This window comes from Lissotriton vulgaris, chromosome 9, assembly GCF_964263255.1.
Source record: "Lissotriton vulgaris chromosome 9, aLisVul1.2, whole genome shotgun sequence".
Taxonomy (NCBI): Eukaryota; Metazoa; Chordata; class Amphibia; order Caudata; family Salamandridae; genus Lissotriton; species Lissotriton vulgaris.
This window is the reverse complement of record NC_141697.1, coordinates 1138930814-1138939665: the sequence shown is the minus strand read 5'-3', so window position 1 is coordinate 1138939665 and position 8852 is coordinate 1138930814.

The window sequence follows — 8852 nt, the reverse complement described above, 5'->3', positions numbered from 1 at the left end:
TTTCCATTGGCTATACAGCCAACCGGACCCCCAGGACCTCCACTACTGTGGTCAGAATAAATGTCGCTAAAATGTTTTATCCAACCTTCATCAGGTATATTAGTTTCTAGAGGGGAATTCTCCTCTCCTGAGAATAAAGGTTGGTTAACAATTTTCCAAAATTCTCCACTATTTTTCAATATCGCTGGGTCTGATAGCTGGGACCAAGCTTCATCTTTGATCTCTTTTTTCCTATCAGCTATGGCTTTTTTATACCGGGCTCTACAGATTGTGATAAAAGCGGGGACTTTTGGGACAGCCTTCAAAGCACTTAACAGCGCACAATGTGCTTTTGAGCATCTGTTATCAAACCATCGTTTGATGGGCAGTGTCTTCATTTTTGGACCAGCAAGCAGTCTTTGATTAATCTTGCTGCAGATGCTACCAAAGGCAAGTATCACTTCCCTATTATGAGCCTCACTAGATGAACACACACCAACCTCCTCCTCAGCGTCAGAGAGTACCTCTTGTACAAGGGATTCTGGAATTATGCTATCCCATTTCAATCTGCGACCCTGGTCTTTAATTTTAAGTGCTAACCTGTTGTCGCGAGAACCATCTTTTCGCACTATAAGGTCAGTAATTGCTAGATCCATGGTGACAGGATTATGATCGCTAAAAACAGAAACCACAGTTTTATACATTAAATCTTTACCTAGTAAACATAATGGTATAAATATATAATCAATAATAGAGCCATTGTCTGTTCCCTTAAAGGTAGGGACCCTAACCCCTCCCTCCCCACACCCAGACTCATATAAATCCCATCTTGCTAAAAAGTTTTCTAGACATTCCCCCTGTTTATTATGTTCAAGATGGATTGGCGAGCAATTAGGGGGGATTCTTCTTCATCGCAGACACACATTAATGTACAAGGGTGGATATTAAAATCCCCCATAAAGATGATTTCAAAAGAATTTACATTTTCACTGTAGGCTGACAAAAACTGATCCAATCTATCTAGACTATGCAAAGTACAGTCGGATGCGTTGGCATTATAAAAATTTATATATAAAATGTTAGGATGTTCTGCTAAAGAAAGTTCAACAATTAGACAGTGTTCAGAGCCCGAGTCATATTTCTTCAAGCGACCTTTTATGTCAAGTTTAAAAAGACTTGACAGTCCTCCCTTGGCTCTTCCTGCAACACTAGGCACTGCTGGGATACAGAAGTGACTATACCCATCCAATGAAAAACTATTTTGTGTGTCCCAGGTTTCTTGTAATACGATAATGTCGAACTTACTGATAAAATCTGGCCATGCCAGGTTTCCCACTTTTGCCTTAATTCCTGCAATGTTCCAAGTAAGTATACTAAATACAGGTACATGATGCCCATCATGGCTGTTTTGTTTGGGCGAGAGTCAATCATTTTGGTCCAAAAAGGATAAAGGAGTATAACGATTAGACAACAAAAGAGGTTGTGCACAAGGATTTTGCTGAACTGAATGAACTGGATGATTCGCTGTATTACAGCTACGATCTTGGCCCCATCTGTTAATCATATCCCAGTTGTTATCCTACCCTGGTGCAGGGGTCCTTGGGTAGGTAACGTTCTGCTGTTCTCCATAAAAAAAAATTGATGTTAATGGGACGACAGTACCCTGTCTACGTTGGGGCGGGAGTAGATTGGTAAGAATATTTGGCAGAACGCCTTGATGTGAAAAACTCACTGCCACACAATCCCCTTCGAATTTTTGGGGACGATTTCCTAACCAGGGAACCCTTTTTGCAGTCTTGATGTCCCGAGCCAGTTGCTGCTTCCCCCCAGGAGCTAGCTTCATATTGTTTGTTAGCCATTGTAATGCCTTATTTGACAAAGAAGTGGATGGCCTAATAAGTCCATGCCGTGCAGGAACGTTCAATGGCGGTCCTGCAGCGGTGCAGTTCTAAGGCTCACTTATGAGCCTTTAAACTGCACCGCTGCATGACTGCCACGCTGTCCACCAGACCATGCATTAACTTGTATTCTGACAGGAAGGCAGCGATCGGGTTTGGGAGCAGGGTGGTGGCGGTGCGGGTGGCATGGCAGACCGCTCCCACACTGCCAAACTTGTGATCAGGCCCTTATTGTTCTCACCATTGGAGAGCAGAGTCCCTTCTGACTTCCATCCGAACATTCTTAGCATTTTTCCCTGGACTTTGGGAGGTTTAGACCTCTATTCTTTCCTTGATTCTTTGCTGAGCGTGGTTTAGGTTCTATTACTTCCACAGCCCAAAAAGGATCTTCACCGAGCTTCTTGAATGCTGACACTCTCCTGACTAATTTCCACCCCTCTTCTATTTTCTTTATGGCAATGCCTGATTTGACATCCTATAGAATTTACAACCATCTCTTTATCTGGGACTTTACTTTAGATAGTTTAGATTTATCCATTTATAGACAACAAACCCTGAGACAATTCTCTGAACATCAAATAATTGTATTACTCTTTTGTATTGCTGTGATTGAACTTCTTGTTAGCCTAATATTGGAACGCCTCAATGTCTTCTGGAGGTTGGGCCTTCATGTTGTTATTCTGTATCTTTATAGCATGGTGTTAAGAGTCGTGTATCTTAACTTGATTCTTAATTTGTAATAAACCTACTTAACCCCAGCAACTGATTCCCAGTCCTTATTGTGTAGCCAAATGGGCTACACTGTTAATTGAGATTTGATTAATGTAAAAATAACTCCCATCACCTCTCAGGAAGAAAATAAAAGGTCCATCGGAGGACCGATAGTAAGCGAATGGGCACAGAAAATGCTGGATCACATCTGGTAGCACGTCAGATGGTTTCCCACTTACTTGAGGGATATAAGGTGGAGTTAGGGATGGAGTGCCATCAGTTCGGAAACAAATTGTAGCAAAGGAGGATTGTATTAATAGGGTTGCCGAATACAATTGCTATGCTTAGATTGTTGTATTTTGTAGTTGATGTGTTGTGTTCTGCAGAGATGATTTAAATTGATGTGTAAAGCAGAGAAGTTAAACATGTTAGGAGTCTCAGTGTAGAAGACACTAGGGGGCATATGTACAAGAGTACTACACCACCGGAACGTCACTTTTTCTGACGTTCTGGTGGCGTAATGCCCTGCACCATATTTACATATACCACTTTGTATGGTGTAACGCCACTTTGTAAATATGGTACTGGGTGTATTTGTCTGCTGTGTTGTGGTACTGATTATGAAACGTTGTCTACAGTATAATTGAGATAGGGACTTTATCTTTGTGCGATTGTGAGATGCGGTTGGTACAGTTGATCTCAGTGCACAAGGAAGAACTGTATCAATCCAAGTGAGATCCCAGTGGTTGAGGTTTCATTTGTAGTAAATGTCAGGATAGGTCAGAGGTTCTTGCTTTTACTGAAATTTATCCCAGACCTCTACGCTAAGAGCTGATTTCCTCAATGAAAGAGTTGGTTTAATGAACAGCTCTACAAACGTTTTCCTCAACATTGTCACTGGCTGTATTTTTTAAAAGTAAATAATGTATTACAATGAGCCAGCGAGCAAGAAGTATCAAACTAGTTCTCTGCCAAAGAGCCAGGTCTTGAGTTTCTTCTCGAAGTCTGCCAGGGAAGATGCTGTTTGAAGATGGACTGTCTCTTGTGCGAGTGAAATCTTTAATTTCTTTAGAGGAGCAGACAAAGTTAGATGTTGAAATCGCTTGTCATTTGTTTAGTGTAAATTGCTGAGAGAACGTGCTCGTAAAATTTTTAAAGAAGGGGGAGCTGTTGCAAGGAGTGAGACTGATGTCATAGTTTGTTGAACTAGTATAGGTTGGTTGGTGTACAGCCATGCTGGTTTTGGTTGAAGTCACCGAAGACTTGTGGCTAAAAAATAATTTTGTGGTTTCAATTAAAAGTCATTAGTGATACTGCATACTGTTGATTGAAAATGAATTTCTTTAAAGCATTACAAAGCCTAGTGAAGGGAGAGTTAACTGTGTTTGTTACAAATGGGGAAGAGGCACAACCCGAAGGTATGCCAGGTCATTTTATAGCGATAGACCTGGGTCTTCATATTGTAAGATAGGGGTGATATGATCAAACCAGCCTGCATCAGAGGTTGAGAGGTTTTGCTCGAACAAGGTGATTTCTTTTTATACTAGATAGAATACATTCTAATAGTATAACATTGTTTAGACTAGACCTTGAGTGACTTCTGTAAGGGTCTTGTTAAAATTCCCTGATGAGCCTAAGTTGCTGATTATAATTATTAGCTTCCTGTATATAAAAGTTCAAAAAGAGGACAGAGCTTTATAGTTGTACTAATTGATTATGAATGGTAGACGTACATTTCCAGAATTGATCTTTGGGGGCAATTCACAAAAGCATGCAACTTAAGAAGTACTACAGGAATACTACTTTATATACTCCAAAATGCCTTTGAGAATATGCCCTTTTAGAGTTTTCGATGAGGATGGGAAAACAGTTGAGAACAATAGTCGAATCTAGAACCCTTATACTATTTTATAGAAAGCCTGTGACAAAATCAAAATCTGCTCAGTTTTTTGGAGGCTGAATACGAGAAGGTGTTCGTCAGTCATGAATTCATGTTAGCCAGAGTCGAATCCAGAAGACAGATAATAGCAAGAGATTATATTTTCAGGTAGAGCTGGTTTTGTCGGAATATCAATAATAGGATATGCTGTATTTATTTATGACATCACCTAGAGGTTCTGAAAATAGGTTAAAAAGTGAAAGACTATTACAAAGCCTTGAGGGACCCACTGATGTAGTTCTTGTGCTTGGTTGATTACATGATTCAGCCGACACTTGTTTCACCCTATGCGGGAATGGCCTGGGGATTTACCAAAGGCCTGTTTTCCTTGGAAGTCAGTACTACAATTGCAGTTCAAATATGTGGGGAGCACGTTCCTAGTGTATTCCTGAAGCAGCTACATCTGAATCTTGTTAAAGCTGACCTGTATGCAGACTGGGCAGTAGATGCCTAGGGTTGGCTGTGTTATTTTTAAAAAGAGATACTGGTCAAGCTTGAGTCTGAAAAAAATCCTCCTTCTTTAAGTAAGAGAATGATGAGTGTTGACCAAAATTGAGCCAAGTTACATTGCATCTCTCTGGCCAAATTAGCAGAAAGGGGATCAAGAAAGAGACTGGAGGGGATGGAAAATGATAAGATTTTGAATTTGGTGCCAAAGATTCACGTAAATTCCTTATATTTCTTACCTGGCTTAGTTAATTTTTAGCTGACGTCTGGAATTTGGCACATATTTTACAATTAGGAAGACCCTTTTAAGCCTATTTATGGCTGAGTCATTCCAATCCAAAATTTGATTGAGCTGAGTCTGAAACCAAAGATAAGATTTGTATAAGCTCTTCTCACATTCCAGAGGTTATCCAGGTGTCACCTATGGGTCTTTATGTGCCAAGAATGTTCATCCAGTCTGAGGTTTTTTAGTTCTGTGATATACTAGGACAAAATATATTTTACTCCTGAGCCTTTTGGGGTGGGGATAAGGGCAGCAAAGTGGTTAAGCAGGTTAGTCAGGGTATTATTAAAGTTGTTGGTTGTTTTGTATCTTATATATATATATATATACATTCCGTGAAAAAACAAAGGTTAAAGGGACCTTATAGTTAGGTGAAAATGTCAGTTAAAACATACCATTTTAAATTAACAAAACCACTGAAATTCACCAATTATGGTTATCTCAAGTAACTATAACGCGCGCCACTGAACTAGAGCATCCCTTTAACCTTTGGCTTTTTCAATTAAAAGCTGTTTTTAATGTAAAGTAAGCGATCATACCTAACTATAATGTCTCTTTACCCTTTCAATGAGTTTACATTTTTTTAAATTAACAATATGTAATATTTTATTCCCATACATATTCTACTTAGATGCCGCAGGGGGAGGGGGAGCCCCATACCCACAGGCATACATTTTTTTTTAAATGGGGTGCCTCGGTGCCCAGCCGGGGCACCCCACAGCATAGGGACTGCAGAGGGAGGCCCAGTGTCCCCGCAGCCCTGCTGGCTCACCTGCCTGCACTCATTGGAGGTGCAGTGGGAGCCAGCATTTCTCCCACCCAACGGGAACAGCTTATACTGTGTTTACCCTGCTCAAGAGCACGGGTGGTGAAATGTTTTGTTCTAGAAATAGGCAATAGAAACCTTTGTGCTCTCACCGGGTGGGAGAACATTTTACTTTCCTGTCCAAGCATATCTGACCTGGCTCTAGGAATGGGGTCTCTGTGGCCTCCCTCACTTGCCCCGGGGAATGTGGTCCTCAAGGTGTTCAACCTGAGAGAGAGGATGTGGACTTACATCTAGAATGGTCGACCTTGAAGCTGGGGGACTGGGTTTGAGTCTCAGCAGGGATGCGCAACAACATCCTGTGATTCTGGACAAATCACGGAATCTCCCAGTGCCTAACAAAATTAATGTGTCCGCCTGCAGCGCAACTGGTGCTCATGTAAATTGTTCTGATACCCTGGAGTCGATTTCACGCTATATAAAATCCCCCCCCCCAAATAAAAACGTCATCCTTATCTAGTGATATGCGGTACCTCTTCCCCTTAATTTGTTATACATCCCCGGGCATTTTTAATGATCGGGCATCTAGATGCCTCTCAAAGGTTTGGGATGGGAGGGGGGCCACCCACTGCTAACTAGCATATATACTGCCAACCCCACCCTGGGTCCTGTTCCGCCCTAGGTGGTTTTTTTGGGAAATGCACAGTTCCTCTGTGAAATTCAAGTAAAATGTAGCTTTGGGACCCTAAGCCCCCGCCCCCAACCAGACCTATGGGGGAGGTAAAAGGTATGACTACCCTGCCCATGTATGTCTTTTTTCAAACATTTTTGTAGAACTTTTGGCAGATCCCTAAGATGGCGGCCTCACCATGTGATCCGTCGGCACCACAGATCCTCTTGCGCCATGATATATACAATGTTTTTGAGCATCAAAAAATAGCGAATGTATGTACACCAAATCACAAAGTTCCTGGACCAAGATCAAGATTTCTGCCAAATATGGTGGAAATCTGTTCAGAGGTTTAAGGCTGTAGCTGTGTCTAAAGTTCCTACAGAAAATTGAAAGGGGAAAACGCATTCCCCCTCCCCTTCCTTTTTCTTGGCCCTTGATTGACAGATCACCCCGATACTGTCTACACACTAACTAAACAAAAGGTAGCACTTTGATGGAACGTTTCGTGTAGATTTGTCAAACTTCACCAAAGTTATCAGCAATACAATCTATACTACTATTATAAAGAGAGAACTTGCGCCTTTTGGCCAGGTAAACTCGGGAACCACAGCGCCAATCTACACACCCGATACATCTATGAAAATGTCAGGGTGTGTAGATGGACATAGGCTATATAAATTAAAAAAAAAATGTAAATTTAAAAAATTACGTTTGTAAACAAAGTAGTCCCCTGAAAGTAGCGCCGGCCGGGACCTAGCGCTGGCCACGACGCGACGTGGGTCATGACGACAAGGAGGAGGGCGGTGCAGTAATGCCTCGATTTCAGTCTCTCAGGGCCGTGTCTCTCTTCTATGTCTACGGCTCTGCAGAGAGCTGTGTGCGAGATGGCGACAACGGGGGAGCCGAGTGCCGGGCTGGAGAGTCCGAGCGACGAGTGCGGTGGAGCGGAGGGTCCGCACTTGTGCGCACTGAACGGAGAGTTCCTCTGCCGCTGACATCTGCCGCGCGGCTCGGAGCTGCCGAAGGTTGCGGGATCTTTGCGGGGCCCGGGGAAAGGTGTGGAGGCAGCAGTTTCGGAGGAGGTAGGGGCGCGAGTGAGTCTGGGCGGGAGGGGGCGCGAGTGAGTCTGGGCGGGAGGGGGGCGCGAGTGAGTCTGGGCGGGAGGGGGCGCGTGTGAGTCTGGGCGGGAGGGGGGCACGAGTGAGTCGGGGCGGGAGGGAGTCGGTGCGGGAGGGGGCCGGGGCGGGAGCGGGTGTACTGCCCCCAGCCCCTTTCTGCCCCAGGCAACGCTGGGGCGGGCTGCTAGTATGTATATAATTAGAGGTTTGGAAGACATTCTGCAAAGAGGAGGCAAGTTCAGTATACCTGATATTAGTATCCCTGGGCAGGAAAGAATCTGGTGGTGATCAAACGTTTTCTGCAGTTGATATTCAATTTGGGGATGGGCTTTAACATAATATCCAGGGTGGAAGCTTTGTTATGATGTTCAAGGAGTGTTGAATTAAATCATGTTGTGTGAGGCGTCCTTAGTATGAGGTGTCCCTAATCTTCACAGTGAAGACTCATTTCTCCAAGAAAGGAAAATGTTACTTACCTTGTAATCATCTGCTAGTAGCATGTAGTGTTGTACATTCAAATGCTCTGCATACTCTTGCCATTTAGTGTTGGGCTGTGACATTTGCAAGTGGGTTTTCTTCGAAGAAGTCCTTTGAGTCACTGTGTATTTAGTTACTCCTCCCTTACTAGTAATGCGCATGGGCACAGACTCTAGATTGTTTTTCGCACAGCAAGTGAGAGTACCATGGAGTAGCGAGTAGGGAGATTGTGGTGCATGAAGGAGTTTAAGTAGTAAAGAGAAGATATCTATGATCAGAGCCACAAGCTTTCAGGGATGAGCATGGGTGAATCTACAGCACTATATGATTCAAACAGATGCTTACAAGAACAGTAACATTTTCTGATTGTGGCGTGTGTTGCTGTAAATACACACGATCTGCATAGACTGTAAAGCAGTACCCTTCTGCAAGCAGTAACTAGTGTGTGATGATGATGATGCAGATGTTTGAAATAAGAACCCTAGGACAGTCTGGCCAACCATATAGCCCAGGGGCGACCAGTGAATTTTGAAATTGGAGGGGTGTTCTGTTTAACAGTGG